At 37.4% G+C, this 17,772-nt stretch overlaps 1 protein-coding gene and 1 pseudogene across 1 annotated transcript in view; both read right to left on the minus strand.

Annotated features, from left to right (window-relative positions):
- Positions 1 to 17,772, minus strand: part of ZDHHC15 (zinc finger DHHC-type palmitoyltransferase 15) — a 225,479-nt gene that overhangs the window by 145,822 nt on the left and 61,885 nt on the right. The gene's annotated exons all lie outside the window — the stretch shown is intronic.
- On the minus strand, positions 6,910 to 16,801 carry LOC128311613 (nucleosome assembly protein 1-like 1; annotated as a pseudogene).

Consider the following 17,772-nt stretch of genomic DNA (forward strand, 5'->3'; position numbering starts at 1 on the left):
GAAGCCACAAGTTCTTTCTCCAGCAAGGCTGTCATTCAAAATAGAAGGAGAGATTAAAAGTTTCCCAGACAAACAAACATTAAAGGAGTTCATGAACACTAAACTAGCCCTGCAAGAAATTTTAAAGGGGACTGTCTGAGAGAAAAGTTGAAAAAAGAAACAAATAAAGACCAAAAGAAACAAAGACTAGAAAGGACCAGAAAACACCAGCAGAAACTCCAACTCTACAAACAACATAATGGCAATAAATTCAAATCTTTCAGTGATCACTCTAAAAACCAATGGACTAAATGCTCTAATCAAAAGACGCAGGGTAATAGAATGGATAGGAAAACAAAATCCATGGGTATGGTGTTTAAAAGACACCCACTTTAGACCTAAAGACACCTTCAGATTGTAAGTAAGGGGATGGAGAACCATCTATGATGCTAATGATCAGCAAAAGAAAGCCGGAGTAACCACACTTATATCAGACAATCTAGACTTTAAAATAAAGACTGTATCAAGAGATGAAGAAGGACATTATATAATAATTAAGGGGTCTATCCACCAAGAAGACCTAACAATTGTAAACATTTATGAGCCAAATATGGAAGTACCCAAATATATAAGTCAATTAATCATAAACATAAACTCATTGATAAGAATTCCATAATAGTAGGGGACTTCAACACCCCACTCACAGAAACGGACAGATCATCGAATCAGAAAATCAACAAGGAAACAATGTCTTTGAATGACACACTGGACCAGATGGACTTAGTAGATATATAGTTCATCCTAAAGCAGCGGAATATACGTTATTCTCCAGTGCACATGGAATGTTCTCCAAAATAGACCACACGGGACACAAATAAGCCCTCAACAAGTACAAAAACATTGAGATCATATTGTGCATATTTTCGGACCACAATGCTATAAAATTTGAAATTAACCACAAGAAAACATTTGGAAAGGTAACAAATACTTGGACTCTAAAATACATCCTACTAAAGAATTAATCTGCTAACCAGGAAGTTAAAGAGGAAATTAAAAAGTACATGGAAACCAATGAAAATGATAACACAATAACCCCAAACCTCTGGGATGCATCAAAGGCGGTCATAAGAGGTACATATATAGCAATACAGGCATTCCTAAAGAAGGAAGAAAGGTCTCAGATACACAACCTAACCTTATACCTTAAAGACCTGGAAAAAGAACAGCAAATAACCCCCAAATCAGGGGAAGACAGGAAATAATAATGATTAGAACAGAAATAAATGCTATCCAAACCAAAAAAAAAAAAAATACAACAGATCAACGAAAACAGAAGCTGGTTCTCTGAAATAATTAACAAAGTTGACAAACCACTAGCCATTTTGATCAATAAGAAAAAGGAAAGACCCAAATAAATAAAATAAAGAATGAAAGAGGAGAGATCACAACCAACACAGCAGGAAAAAAAACCACATTAATAAAAGAATATTATTAGCAATTGTATGCCAATAAAATAGGCAACTGGAGGAAATGGACAAATTTCTAGAAACATATAACACTACCAAAACTAAAACAGGAAGAAATACAAAATTTGAACAGGCCCATATCCAGTAAAGAAACTGAATTGGCAATCAAAAATCTCCCAAAACACAAGAGTCCAGGGCCAGATGGCTTTCCAGGGGAATTCTCTCGTCACTTTCATTCATTCAACATAGTATTGGAAGTCTTAGCCTCTGCATTCAGAGAACAAAAAGAAATAAAAGGCATCCAAATCGGCCAGGAGGAGGTCAAATTTTCACTCTTCTCGGCTGTTATGACGGTCTATATGGAAAACCCAAAAAACTGCTAAAACTGATCCATGTTTTCAGCAATTTCACAGGATATAAAATCAACGTACAGAAATCGTTTTCATTCCTATACACCAACAATGAAGCAACAGAAACACAAATAAAGGAATCAATCACCTTTACAGTTGCACAAAAAACCATAAAATATGTAGGAATAAGCCTAGAGGTGAAAAATCTATACACTGAAAACTATAGAAAGCCCATGAAAGAAACTGAAGAAGACACAAAAAAAAAAAAAATGCAAAAAGATTCCATGCTCCTGGATAGGAAGAACAAATATTGTTAAAATGTCAATACTACCCAAAGCAATCTACATATTCTTTTTTTTATTTTTTTTATTTTTTTTCAATATAAGAAATTTATTGTCAAATTGGTTTCCATACAACACCCAGTGCTCATCCCAAAAGGTGCCCTCCTCAATACCCATCACCCACCCCCCATCAACCCTCAGTTTGTTCTCAGTTTTTAAGAGTCTCTTTGCTTTGGCTCTCTCCCACCCTAACCTCTTTTTTTTTTTTCTTCCCCTCCCCCATGGGTTTCTGTTAAGTTTCTCAGGATCCACATAAGAGTGTAAACATATGGTATCTGTCTTTCCCTGTATGGCTTATTTCACTTAGCACCACACACTCCAGTTCCATCCACGTTGCTACAAAGGGCCATATTTCATTCTTTCTCATTGTCCTGTAGTGCTCCATTGTGTATATAAACCACAATTTCTTTATCCATTCATCAGTAGATGGACATTTAGGCTCTTTCCACAATTTGGCTATTGTTGAGAGTGCTGCTATAAACATTGGGGTACAAGTGCCCCTATGCATCAGTACTCCTGTATCCCTTGGGTAAATTCCTAGCAGGGCTATTGCTGGGTCATAGGGTAGGTCTATTTTTAATTTTCTGAGGAACCTCCACACTGTTTGCCAGAGTGGCCGCACCAGTTTGCATTCCCACCAACAGTGCAAGAGGGTTCCCGTTTCTCCACATCCTCTCCAGCATCTATAGTCTCCTGATTTGTTCATTTTGGCCACTCTGACTGGCGTGAGGTGATATCTCAGTGTCGTTTTGATTTGTATTTCCCTGATGAGGAGCGACGTTGAGCATCTTTTCATGTGCCTGTTGGCCATCCGGATGTCTTCTTTAGAGAAATGTCTATTCATGTTTTCTACCCGTTTCTTCACTGGGTTATTTGTTTTTCGGGTGTGGAGTTTGGTGAGCTCTTTATAGATTTTGGATACTAGCCCTTTGTCCGATATGTCATTTGCAAATATCTTTTCCCATTCCGTTGGTTGCCTTTTAGTTTTATTGGTTGTTTCCTTTGCTGTGCAGAAGCTTTTAATCTTCATAAGGTCCCAGTAATTCATTTTTGCTTTTAATTCCCTTGCCTTTGGGGATGTGTCGAGTAGGAGATTGCTACGGCTGAGGTCAGAGAGGTCTTTTCCTGCTTTCTCCTCTAGGGTTTTGATGGTTTCCTGTCTCACCGTCAGGTCCTTTATCCATTTTGAGTTTATTTTTGTGAATGGTGTGAGAAAGTGGTGTAGTTTCAACCTTCTGGATGTTGCTGTCCAGTTCTCCCAGCACCATTTGTTAAAGAGACTGTCTTTTTTCCATTGGATGTTCTTTCCTGCTTTGTCAAAGATGAGTTGGCCATACGTTTCTGGGTCTAGTTCTGGGGTTCCTATTCTATTCCATTGGTCTATGTGTCTGTTTTTGTGCCAATACCATGCTGTCTTGATGATGACAGCTTTGTAGTAGAGGAAAGTCTGGGATTGTGATGCCTCCTGCTTTGGTCTTCTTCAAAATTACTTTGGCTATTCGGGGCCTTTGGTGGTTCCATATGAATTTTAGAATTGCTTGTTCTAGCTTCGAGAAGAATGCTGTTGCAATTTAGAACGGGATTGCATTGAAAGTGTAGATAGTTTTGGGTAGTATTGACATTTTGACAATATTTATTCTTCCAATCCATGAGCAGGGAATATCTTTCCATTTCTTATATCTTCTTCAATTACCTTCATAAGCTTTCTATAGCTTTCAGCATACAGATCTTTTACATCTTTGGTTAGATTTATTCCTAGGTATTTTATGCTTCTTGGTGCAATTGTGAATGGGATCAGTTTCTTTATTTGTCTTTCTGTTGCTTCATTGTTAGTGTATAAGAATGCAACTGATTTCTGCACATGGATTTTGTATCCTGCAACTTTGCTGAATTCATGTATCAGTTCTAGCAGACTTTTGGTGGAGTCTATCGGATTTTCCATGTATAATATCATGTCATCTGCAAAAAGCGAAAGCTTGACTTCATCTTTGCCAATTTTTATGCCTTTGATTTTCCTTTTGTTGTCTGATTGCTGGTGCTAGAACTTCCAACACTATGTTCAACAACAGTGGTGAGAGTGGGCATCCCTGTCGTGTTCCTGATCTTAGGGAAAAAGCTCTCAGTTTTTCCCCATTGAAGATGATGTTAGCTGTGGGCTTTTCAGAAATGGCTTTTATGATCGTTAAGTATGTTCCTTCTATCCCGAATTTCTCAAGGGTTTTTATTAAGAAAGGGTGCTGGATTTTGTCAAAGGCCTTTTCTGCATCGATTGACAGGATCATATGGTTCTTCTCTTTTTTTTGTGTTAATGTGATGTATCACGTTGATTGATTTGCGAATGTTGAACCAGCCCTGCATCCCAGGAATGAATCCCACTTGAGCATGGTGAATAATTCTTTTTATATGCCGTTGAATTCGATTTGCTAGTATCTTATTGAGAATTTTTGCATCCATATTCATCAGGGATATTGGCCTGTAGTTCTCTTTTTTTACTGGGTCTCTGTCTGGTTTAGGAATCAAAGGAATACTGGCTTCATAGAATGAGTCTGGAAGTTTCCCTTCCCTTTCTATTTCTTGGAATAGCTTGAGAAGGATAGGTATTATCTCTGCTTTAAACGTCTGGTAGAACTCCCCTGGGAAGCCATCTGGTCCTGGACTCTTATTTGTTGGGAGATGTTTGATAACCGATTCAATTTCTTCGCTGGTTATGGGTCTGTTCAACCTTTCTATTTCCTCCTGATTGAGTTTTGGAAGAGTGTGGGTGTTTAGGAATTTGTCCATTTCTTCCAGGTTGTCCAATTTGTTGGCATATAATTTTTCATAGTATTCCCTGATAATTGTTTGTATCTCTGAGGGATTGGTTGTAATAATTCCATTTTCGTTCATGATTTTATCTATTTGGGTCCTCTCCCTTTTCTTTTTGAGAAGCCTGGCTAGAGGTTTGTCAATTTTGTTTATTTTTTCAAAAAACCAACTCTTGGTTTCGTTGATCTGCTCTACACTTTTTTTAGATTCTATATTGTTTATTTCTCCTCTGATCTTTATTATTTCTCTTCTTCTGCTGGGTTTAGGCTGTCTTTGCTGTTCTGCTTCTATTTCCTTTAGGTGTGCTGTTAGATTTTGTAGTTGGGATTTTTCTTGTTTCTTGAGATAGGCCTGGATTGCAATGTATTTTCCTCCCAAGACTGCCTTCGCTGCGTCCCAAAGCATTTGGATTGTTGTATTTTCATTTTTGTTTGTTTCCATATATTTTTTAATTTCTTCCCTGGTTGACCCACTCATTCTTTAGTAGGGTGTTCTTTAACCTCCATGCTTTTGGAGGTTTTCCAAACTTTTCCCTGTGGTTGATTTCAAGCTTCATAGCATTGTGGTCTGAAAGTATGCATGGTATAATTTCAATTCTTGTATACTTATGAAGGGCTGTTTTGTGACCCAGTATATGATCTCTCTTGGAGAATGTTCCATGTGCACTTTAGAAGAAAGTATATTCTGTTGCTTTGCGATGCAGCGTTCTAAATATATCTGTCAAGTCCATCTGATCCAATGTGTCATTCAAGGCCCTTGTTTCTTTATTGACCGTGTGTCTAGATGATCTATCCATTTCTGTAAGTGGAGTGTTAAAGTCCCCTGAAATTACCACATTCTTATCAATAAGGTTGCTTATGTTTGTGAGTAATTGTTTTATATATTTGGGGGCTCCGGTAGTCGGCACATAGACATTTATAATTGTTACCTCTTCCTGATGGATAGTCCCTGTAATTATTATATAATGCCCTTCTTCATCTCTTGTTACAGCCTTTAATTTAAAGTCTAGTTTGTCTGATATAAGTATGGCTACTCCAGCTTTCTTTTGGCTTCCAGTAACATAATAAATAGTTCTCCATCCCCTCACTCTCAATCTAAAGGTGTCCTGAGATCTAAAATGTGTCTCTTGTAGACAGCAAATAGATGGGTTGCTTTTTATTCATTCTGATACCCCATGTCTTTTGGTTGGCACATTTAATCCATTTACATTCAGTGTTATTATAGAAGGATACGGGTTTAGACTCACTGTGATGTCTGTATGTTTTATGCTTGTAGCGATGTCTCTGGTACTTTGTCTCACAGGGTCCCCCTTAGGATCTCTTGTAGGGATGGTTTAGTGGTGACAAATTCCTTCAGTTTTTGTTTGTTTGGGAAGACCTTTATCTCTCCTTCTATTCTAAATGATAGACTTGCTGGATATAGGATTCTCCGCTGCATATTTTTTTTTTTGTTCAATACATTGAAGATCTCGTGCCAATCCTTTCTGGCCTGCCAAGTTTCAAAAGAGAGATCAGTCACGAGTCTTATAGGTCTTCCTTTATAAGTTAGGGCACGTTTATCCCTTGCCGCTTTCAGAATTTTCTCTTTATCCTTGTATTTTGCCAGTTTGACTATGATACGTCGTGCAGAAGATCGATTCAAGTTCCGTCTGAAGGGAGTTCTCTGTGCCTCTTGGATTTCAATGCCTTTTTCCTTCTCCAGATCAGGGAAGTTCTCAGCTATTATTTCTTCAAGGACACCTTCAGCACCTTTCCCTCTCTCTTCCTCCTCTGGGATACCAATTATGCGTATATTATTTCTTTTTAGTGTATCACTTAGTTCTCTAATTTTCCCCTGATACTCCTGGATTTTTTTATCTCTCTTTTTCTCAGCTTCCTCTTTTTCCATAACTTTATCTTCTAGTTCACCTATTCTCTCCTCTGCCTCTTCAATCCGAGCCATCTTGTTTCCATTTTGTTTTGCATTTCGTTTAAAGCGTTTTTCAGCTCCTCCTGACTGTTCCTTAGTCCCTTGATCTCTGTAGCAAGAGATTCTCTGCTGTCCTCTATACTGTTTTCAAGCACAGCGATTCATTTTATGGCTATTATTCTAAATTCACTTTCTGTTATGTTATTTAAATCCTTTTTGATCAGTTCATTAGCTGTTGTTATTTCCTGGAGATTCTTCTGAGGGGAATTCTTCCCTTTGGTCATTTTGGATAGTCCCTGGAGTGGTGCGGACCTGCAGGGCACTTGCCCTGTGCTGTGGTGTATAACTGGAGTTGGTGGGTGGGGCCACAGTCAGACCTGATGTCTGCCCCCAGCCCACCGCTGGGGCTGCAGTCAGACTGGTGTGTGCCTTCTCTTCCCTTCTCTTAGGGGCGGGATTCACTGTGGGGTGGCGTGGACCGTCTGGGCTACTTGCACACTGCCAGCTTGTGGTGCTGGGGATCTGGCATATAGCTGGGGTAGGTAGGCAAGGTGCACAGGGGCAGGAGGGGCAGGCTTAGCTTGCTTCTCCTTAGGTGATCCACTTCAGGAGGGGCCCTGTGGCAGCGGGAGGGAGTCAGACCCGCTGCCGGAGGGTTGGCTCCGCAGAAACACTGCGTTGGGTGTTTGGGCGGAGCAAGCAGGTTCCCTGGCAGGAACTGGTTCCCTTTGGGATTTCGGCTGGGGGATGGGCGAGGGAGATGGCGCTGGCGAGCACCTTTGTTCCCCGCCAAGCTGAGGTCTGTCGTCTGGGGCTCAACAACTCTCCCTCCCATTGTCCTCCAGCCCTCCCGTTCTCCGAGCAGAGCTGTTAGCTTATAACCTGCAGATGTCAAGTCCCGCTTGCTGTGGGAACACACTCCATCCGGCCCCTTGGCTTTTGCCAGCCAGACTCGGGGCCTCTGCTTTGCCGGCGGGCCGCCCCTCTGCCCCAGCTCCCTCCCGCCAGTCGGTGGAGCGCGCACCGCCTCGCCGCCCTTCCTACCCTCTTCAGTGGGCCTCTCGTCTGCACTTGGCTCCCGAGACTCTGTTCTGCTAGTCTTCTGGCGGTTTTCTGGGTTAGTTAGGCAGGTGTAGGTGGAATCTAAGTGATCAGTAGGATGCGCGATGAGCCCAGCGTCCTCCTAAGCCGCCATCTTCGGAACCCCCCGCAATCTACATATTCAATTAAATCCCTATCAAAGTAACACCAGCCTTCTTCACAGAGTGAGAACAAATAATACTAAAATTTGTATGGAACCAGAAAAGACCCCGAATAGCCAAAGAAATCTTGGAAAAGAAAACCAAAGCAGGAGGCATCACAATCCCAGACTTCAAGCTATACTACAAAGCCGTAATCATCAACACAGTATGTTACTGGCACAGAAACAGACACTCAGTCAATAGAACAGAATAGAGAACCCAGAAATGGACCCACAAACATATGGCCTATTAATCTTTGACAAATCAGAAAAGGATATCCAATGGGGTAAAGACAGTCTCTTCAGCAAGTGATGCTGGGAAAACTGGACAGCGACATGCAGAAGACTAAACCTGGACCCGTATCTTAGACCATACACAAAAATAAATTCAAAATTGGTGAAAGACCTAAATGTAAGAGAGGAAGCCACTAAAATCCTTGAGGAGAAAGCACACAAAAAAAACTCTTTTATCTTGTCCACAGAAAGTACTTACTCAACACATCTCCAGAGGCAAGGGAAACAAAAGCAAAAATGAAGTATTGGGACCTCATCAAAATAAAAAGCTTCTGCACAGCGAAGGAAACAATCAGCAAAACTAAAAGGCAACCGACAGAATGGGAGAAGATATTTGCAAATGACATATCAGAGAAAGGGTTAGTATCCAAAATCTATAAGGAACTTATCAAACTCAACACCCAAAAAACAAATAATCCAGTAAAGAAATGGGCAAAAGACACGAATCGACACTTCTCCAAAGAAGACATCCAGATGGTGAACATGAAAAAATGATCACCATCACTCATCATCGGGGAAATACAAATCAAAACCACAAAGAGATACCACCTCACACCTGTTACAGTGATTAACATTAACAACTCAGGCAAGAACAGATGTAGGCGAGGATGTGGAGAGAGGATCTCTTTTGCACTGCTGGTGGGAATGCAGGCTGGTCAGACACTCTGGAAAACAGTATGGAGTTTCCTCAAAAAATTAAAAATAGAACTGCCCTATGACCCAACTATGGCACTACTAGGTACTTATCCAAGGGATACAGGTATGCTATTTCGAAGGGACACAAGCACCCCAATGTTTATAGCAGCACTATCAACAATAGCCAAAGTATGGAAAGGACCCAATGTTCATTGTTGGATGAATGGTAAAGAGGATGTGGTATATGTTTATTCAGTGGAGTATTACTCAGCAATCAAAAAGAATGAAATCTTGTCATTTGCAACTATGTGGATGGAACTAGAGGGTATTATGCTAAGTGAAATTAGTCAGAGAAAGACAAATATCATATGATTTCACTCATTTGAGGACTTTAAGACACAGAGCTGATGAACACAAGGGAAGGGAAGAAATAATAATATAAAAACAGGGAGCGGGACAAAAGATAAGAAAGTCTTAAAAATGGAGAACAGAGTTACTAGAAGGGTTGTGGGAGGGGGGATGGGATAAATGTGTAAGGGGCATTAAGGAATCTACTCCTGAAATCATTGTTGCACTATATGCTAACTAATGTGGATGTAAATTAAAGAAAATTAAATTAAAATAAATGAAAAAGAAAAAGAAAACCAATGCTGGAGGCAACATAATTCTGGACTTCAAGCTGTATTACAAAGCTGCAATCATCAAGACAGTATGGCTCTTGCACAAAAAGAGATACATAGATCAAGGGAAAAGAAGAGAGAACCCAGAAATGGACTCACAAATATACGGCCAATTAATCTTTGACAAAACAGGAAAGAATATCTAATGGCAAAAAAGATAGTCTCCTTAGCAAATGGTGTTGGTAAAACTGGACAGCAACATGCAGAATAATGGACCTGAACCACTTTTTACACCATACACAAAAATCAAACTTAAAATGGATGAAAGACCTAAATTTGAGACTGAAAACTATCAAAATCCTAGAGGAGAAAACAGGCAACAATCTTTTTGACCTCGGCTATAGAACTTCTTACTGGACATGTCTCCAGGGGCAAGGGAAACAAAAGCAAAAGTGTACTATTTGGACCTCATCACGAAAAAACAGCTTCTGCACAGTGAAGGAAAGAATCAACAAAATCAAAGGCAATTGATGGAATGGGAGAAGATATTTGCAAATGACATATCTGATAAAGGGTTAGTATCTAAAATCTATAAATATTTTATCAAACATAAAACCCCAAAACAAATAATCCAGTGAAGAAATGGGCAGAAGGCATGAACGCACACTTTTCCAAAGAAGACATCCAGATAGCCAACAGACACATGAAAAGATGCTCAACATCACTTATCATCAGGGAAATACAAATCAAAACCCCAATGAGATACCACCTCACATTTGTCAGAATGACTAAAGTTAAGTCAGGAAACAACAGATATTGGCGAAGATGCATAGGAAGAGGAGCCCTTTTGCACTGCCAGTGGGAATACAAACTGGTTCAGTCACTCTGGAAAACATTATGGAGGTTCCTCAAAAAATTACATATAGAGCTACCCCAGGGCCCAACAATTACATTACTAGGTATTTATCCAAAGATAAAAAAATGCTGATTCGAAGGGGCACATGCACCCCAATGTTTATAATAGCAGTATCAACGGTAGCCAATTTATGGAAAAAGCCTAAATGTACATTAACTGATGAATGGATGAAGAATATGTGGTATATATACACAATGGAGTATTACTCAGCAATAAAAAAGAATTAAATTTTGCCACTTGCAACAATGTGGATGGAACTAGAATGTATTATGCTAAATGAAATAAAGTCAGTCACAGAAAGATAAATATCATATGAGTTCACTTATATGGGGAATTTAAGAAAGAAAACAGATGAACATAGGGGAAGAGAAGTAAAAGTAAGATCAAAACAGAGTGGGTGGCAAACCATAACAGACTCTTAAATGCAGAAAACAAACTGAGGGCTGTTGGAGGATTGTTGAGTCAGGGGATGGTCTAAATGGGGGATGGGTATTAAGGAGGGCACTTGTTGGGATGAGCACTGGGTGTTATATGTAAGTGACAAATAACTAAATTCTACTCTTGACACCATTATTACAATATATGTTAACTTAGATTTAAATAAAAAATGAGGCTTAACCTCTGAAAATAGGCTTTCTTCAACTCCCAGTAGTAACCAATAACCACACTATGAGTTTTTCTTTTTTTCTAATGTTTATTTTTGAGAGAGAGAGAGAGAGAGAGAGAGAGAGAGAGAGAGAGAGAGAGAGAGAGAAGGACACAGAGCGTGAATGGTGGAGGGGCAGAGAGAGAAGGAGACACAAAATCCAAAGCAGGCTCCAGGCTCTGAGCTGACAGCACAGAGCCGACACGGGGCTCAAACTTACAAACTCTGAGATCATGACCTGAGCTGAAGTCAGATGCTCAAACGACTGAGCCACCCAGGCACCCCAAGTTAGGTTTCTTTATTATCATTTCCTTACTAGGTTTCTTACTATTTCACCTAAAATACAAAAATCCATTTATAATCTAAGTTATAAGTTGTGGTCTTAATTGAGATTCTTAACCATATATTTGTCTTGACAAATTTTGTTTTTGTTTTTTAAGTAATGATTTGTCTTAGGCAAATACTGTGTATAACAAAGTAATGAAAGACCCACCTAGTGCAAGCAAACTTAAACCCAATTCAACTACCGCTGAAAAAAAATACTTTGGTTCTTCAGGGGAAATCATTAGCAAAACAATAAATAAAACTCTTTCTTTTACCAGTTCTGTAACTTTTATAGCTGTACTCTAAAATCTTTGTTATGTGACAAAAATTACTCCAGAAGCATCAAATCATATACTAATGAATGAACATGCGTGAAAGATTGTGCGATCAATAGATCTGACAGAAAAACTATAGTTAAAATGTTAAGTAGAACAAATTGGTCTTTAAAATTTTTAGTTCCTTTCCTTTAAAAAATTACTGGGTCTTCCAAGAAAATACAAAACCATAAGGCTGTAAGTAAATAATAGTTGTGTTTAGGCTATTACAGTGCAGGTTATCCTTAAGGCCACATATATCCTGCTTTACTGCTGCCTGCACTCTGCTGGGTTTTGATCTTTTTTTTTCAAGTCATAGTCTGGATAATTTTCCTTATCTCCTTCTTCCCCTTCCTCATCTGCTTCTTCATCAAAATCATCATCATCATCAACTTCAAGAGCTTCTTTAGTAAAGTATAACACTGATCTTGGGATTATATGCTCATGTAAAAAGTGACCAATTTCAGTCTGCAGCAAGGATAGCTTCAGCAGCAACATCCAGATCTCCACTCTTTGGAACTTCAAGAGGGGCAAAAAAAAATTAAAGAAAGAGTCATTGGAAACTGTTTTGGCCACAATACAAACTATCCCACGTCCCTGTGTTTCTGCTGCTTCTTAATGGTTTTCAAAATGATATTCTTTCCTTTTATTCCAATCTGGCATCCTGTACAACCCATAATTTCTGGTCTATCAAAAAAAAGGGATCAGAATCATCCGCTTCTGACCTCATCCTCTATATCTTGTCAACACTTTATTTTCGAAATATTCATTGGGTTCAAAGTGAAATTCTAAGACAAAACTCATCTGCTGGTCAGCATCTGAGAACTTCACTTTACTATCTTTCAAGTGCTTTAGAACAGGTTCACCATGCCCCTGAGCCATATCACTGAGCAAGTCAACATTCTTAAAAACAATCAACCAGAATTCAGGAATTCCCTTGGGGTCTTCTTTTTCTTCAACCTTTTCCTCATCTTTAATCTTGGCTTTTTCTTTCAGCTCCTCAGAAATTTCATCCTCCTCATATGGTTTCCATTCAAATTCTTCTTCAATAGGTTCATAAATTGCATTAATGATCTCAAATCAGTTATCAAATAGAGGCTGATAGAGAACAGCATACTATCTTTCAAGATCATGAACTTCCTCATGGAATTTGGTTTCTATCTGTGCACATTTAACTTGAAGGTTTTTGAGAACATTCACTCGTCTTTTAATTACCCTAGGCAAGTTGTCAATTTCTGCCATGTTGAAGTAAGAACTCCAAATATCGGTGGCGAGAATGGGGAGCCAACTGGCTGGAGCTGCCCAGGCAGTGACTCAGGGTGGCAGAGGGAGGAGCAGGAGGTTGTTCCACAAGCAGATAATACTAAAAAAGTCATCAATGTTTTATAGTTTTCAGAGTACAAGTCTTTCACCTCCTTGGTTAAATTTTTTTATTGTTATTTGTGTGTGTGTGTGTGTGTGTGTGTGTGTGTGTGTGTGCAATTGTAAATGGAATTATTTTCTTTATTTCTCTGCTACTTTGTTATTAGTGAATAAACATGCTACCGATTTCTTGGTATTAACTTTTTGTCCTGCAACTTCACTGAGTTCATTTATTATTTCTGGTAGTTTTTGGTGGAGTTTTTTTGGGTTTTCTATATATTGTATTATTTCAGCTGTAAATAGTGACCATTTAACTTCTCCCTTACCAATATGGATGCTTCTTATTTCTTTTTCTTGCCAGATTGCTGTGTCTAGGACTTCCAGTACTGTGTTGAATAAAAGTTGTAAGACTGGACATCTTTGTCTTGTTCCTGCTTTTAGAGAAAAAGCACTCAATTTTTCACCATTGAGTATGATAGCTGTGGGTATTTCATACATAGCCTTTACAATGTTGGGTATGTTCCCTCTAGATTCACTTTGTTGAGACTTTTTATCATGAACAGATGTTTGATTTTTGTCAAGTGCTTTTTCTGCATCTATTGAGATCATATGATTTATATCCTTTGTTTTGTTGATGTAGTATATCACATTGATTGATTTGCAAATATTGAACCATTCTTACATCCCCAGAATAAATCCCACTTGATTGTAGTGAATGATCTGTTAATGTATTGTTGAATACAGTTTGATAATACTTTGTTGAGGATTTTTACATCTCTGTTTATCAAGCATATTAGCCTACAGTTTTCTCTGTTTGTGGTATCTGTCTGCTTTTGGTATCAGGGTAATGCTGATCTCATAGAATGTATTTACAAACTTTTCTTCCTCTTCTATTTTTTGGAAAAGTTTGAGGAGAATAGATATAATTCTTCTTTAAATGTTTGGTAGAATTTACCTGTGAATCCATCTGATCCTGTACTTTTAATTTTGGGTAGTTTTTTCATTACCAATTCAATTTTTTTTACTAGTAATTGATCTGCTGAGATTTTGTTTCTTTATAATTTAGTTTTGGAAGATTGTATGTTTTTAGGATTTTATTCATTTCTTCTAGATTGTCCAATTTGTTGGCATATAATCTTTCATAGTATTCTCTTGTAATCCTTTGTAACAACTGGTGAGTCTGGCTAAGGGTTTACTAATTTGGTTTATCTTTTCAAAGAACCAGCTCTTGATTTTGTTAATCTTTTCTATTGTTTTTTTTCTCTATTTCATTTATTTCTGCTCTAATCTTTATTTCCTTCATTTTACTAGCTTTGGGCTTTGCGTGTTCTCCTTTTACTACTTCCTTTAGGTATATGGTTAGGTTGTTTATTTCAGCTTTTTCTTGTTTCATGAGATAGGCCTGTATTACTATACATTTTACTCTTTATAATTGTTTTCACTGTGTCCCAAAGATTTTGGACTATTGTGTTTTCATTTTTATCTGTTTCCATATTTTTGTGTCATTTTCTTTGATTTCTTCATAAATCCATTGGTTGCTTAGTGCCATTTTGGTTAGCCTTCATGTATTTGTGGGTGTTTTCGAGTTTTTTCCCTGTGATTGATTTCTAGTTATATACTATGGTGGTTGGAAAAGGTGTATGGTGTGATTTCAATTTTCTTAAATTTATTGAGACCTGTTTTTTGGCCTAACATGTGATCTATTCTGGAAAATGTTCCATGTGCACTTGAAATAATGTATATTCTGTTGTTTTTGGATGGAATGTTCTGTATATATCTGTTATATCCATCTGATCTAATGTGTTATTCAAGAACTCGTTTCTGTATTGATTTTCTGCTTGAATGGTCAATCTATCGATGTAAGTGTGGTGTTAAAGTCTCCTACGATTATATTGCCATCAATTTCTCTCCTTATGTATGTTAATATTTTCTTTATGTATTTAGGTGCTCCAATGTTGAATGTGTAAATATTTATAATTGTTATATCCTCTTACTGGACTGTTGCCTTTATCATTATGTAATACTCTTCTTTGTATTTTGTTATAGTCTTTGTTTTAAAGTCTATTTTGCATGATGCAAGTATTGCTATCCTGGTTGTTTTTCACTTCCAATTGAATGGTAAATGTTTTTCTATTTCCTGACTTAAGTTTGTTTGTGTCTTTCCTTTTGTAAGTTTATTTAAGAGAGAGAGAGAGAGGGGGAGAGAGAGAGCAAGCAGGGGATGGGCAGAGAGAGGAAGAGGATCCCAAGGAGGCTCCTCACTGTCAGCATAGAGTCCAATGCAGTGCTTGAACTCATGAACCATGAGATCGTGCCCTGAGCTGAAACCAAGAGTCAGAAGCTTAACCAACTCAGATACCCAGGCACCCTTGTATGTGTCTTTAGATTTGAGATGATACACCACTGAATCTTGCCTTAACCTTAACCTCTGCAATAATTACAAAGAACTCATACTTTCTACTTTATACATTTCTATATTGTTTACATTTTGTGAGGTTCTATTACTCATAATCAAGAAAAACAATAAAATTTTATTTTTTAACTTTATCACTGGGGAAACATTAAATAAATCATAGTATATGTATACTATTTCATATCCTGAGATTAAACAATGAAATACAATGTTATATGTTAACATGGAAAGGAATCTATATTATTGAGAAAAGTAGGTCATAGAATAATATGCACAGTATAATCCAGTTAAAAAAATACAAGTCTATACAAATATACGCATCTGTACTCATATGTTTGTATGTAAAAACAGAGAAAAAGATCGATGATACAAATCAAAGTAAATATGGTAGTTATGGATAAGTAGTGATGGGTAGGAGGCAGTATGAGAAGGACTTAAATTTTTTATTTTATATATTTTTGTATTGTTTAAATATTCAGTAAGCATTTTTGTAACAAAATTAGTAATGCTAGTTATATTATTAATCATTCTTAATATAATAACTAAAGTTATAATTATACTGAAATTAACATAACATTCTTTTAGAAGGGGGTTAGCCTCTAAAGAGAGCTTCATTTGGTCCCCAAACCCACATTATATAGTAATTTTACAACAATGAGTATAAAATAGGCTATTATTAAGAGCACTAAAATAACTGCCCAAAACCTAATTGAGGATTTCCTATGCAGTATGAAAGTAAGGATAAAAGATCATACTGTGGCCCAAGCATTTCCTTCTCAGTGCCCTCTTACTTTCCTGGTGTCTAATATATGACCAATAAATCAAAATTCATATAATTAAGAAGTAGACACAAAGCACATACTTCCATACTCTGGGATTTCAAATGGAAACTTAAATAATTTCTTATATTGACTTGTTAGGGCTATGATAACAAAGTCTACAGACTGAATGGCTTAAACAACAGAAATTTACTTTCTCACAATTTTGGAGGCTAGAAGTCCAACATTAAAGGATTGACAGGGTTGGTTTCTTCTGAGACGTTTTTTCTTGCTTTGTAGATGGCCATCTTCTTGTGTCCTCACATGGTCTTTAGAATTGTGTGTCTGTGTCTTAATATCCTCTTTTTATAAGGACACCAGTCATAATGATTAGGGCTCACCCTACTGACCTCATTTGAAGTTAATTACCTCTTTAAAAAACCCATCTCTAAATACATTCACAGTCTGAGGTAGTGGGGGTTGGGATTTCAACATATAAATGTCAGGAGGACAAAATTCAGCCCACAGAAGTTCAAGTATTTAGGAATTACATCTATGTCTAAAAAAGTAAATAACTACAAGTATCTTTAACTTTAAAAGGGAAAACCAGAGAATTTAGTATGCAAGCTACTATGCAAATGAATTCTCAAAGGATGAGTGAAGCTTTTGCTTAAAACAATTAATGGATATTTTCCAAGATAAGCAACTATAGTAAATATGTTACTCTTGATTATATGTGGATTTTCTGACAGATTGTGCCTGATCTCATTCCTAAATTCATTCCCTATCCTCACCTATCCTTGGATCCTACTAAATTTCTAACATCGAGCACATCTCAGATCCTCACATCAAGATTTTCAAAATACAGATACTATGATGCTGAAAAGATCATCTATGACACACAGTCTTATTAAAGCAAAATTATTATTATGGGCCTTGTTTCTAGTATGATCTATTGAAAAAGATATGGACTCATGTCTTAAAAAATAATTAGTCCTGCATAATCAAGGATTTTATAGTAAATAATATTCTGGACTGTCATTGATCTGGGCTTTAGTTCTTTCTGTACACTAGAAACAATCTGATTAGGTCAACATACGTTACTTCTTTTGATCTCAGTTGTTCTACTTACAAAATATGAGTGCAGGGCTTCTTACAATATATTTATAAAGGTAGGAATTATCGTCCTAAAATATATTATGCTTCTTAGAAGAAAGATCTTTTAGGTCCTTCCCAATGTTAATAACAATAACAATAATAGTATCTACTACTATTTATTTTGTAATTATATCAGGCACTATGCCAAGAGACTTATATACATCATCTGATTTTAGTGCTCTACACACCATGTAAGACAATTACTTTTGGGAGCCTGGGTGGCTCAGTCATTAAGCACCTGA

The sequence above is a fragment of the Acinonyx jubatus genome, chromosome X (genome assembly GCF_027475565.1).
Source record: "Acinonyx jubatus isolate Ajub_Pintada_27869175 chromosome X, VMU_Ajub_asm_v1.0, whole genome shotgun sequence".
Classification (NCBI taxonomy): Eukaryota; Metazoa; Chordata; class Mammalia; order Carnivora; family Felidae; genus Acinonyx; species Acinonyx jubatus.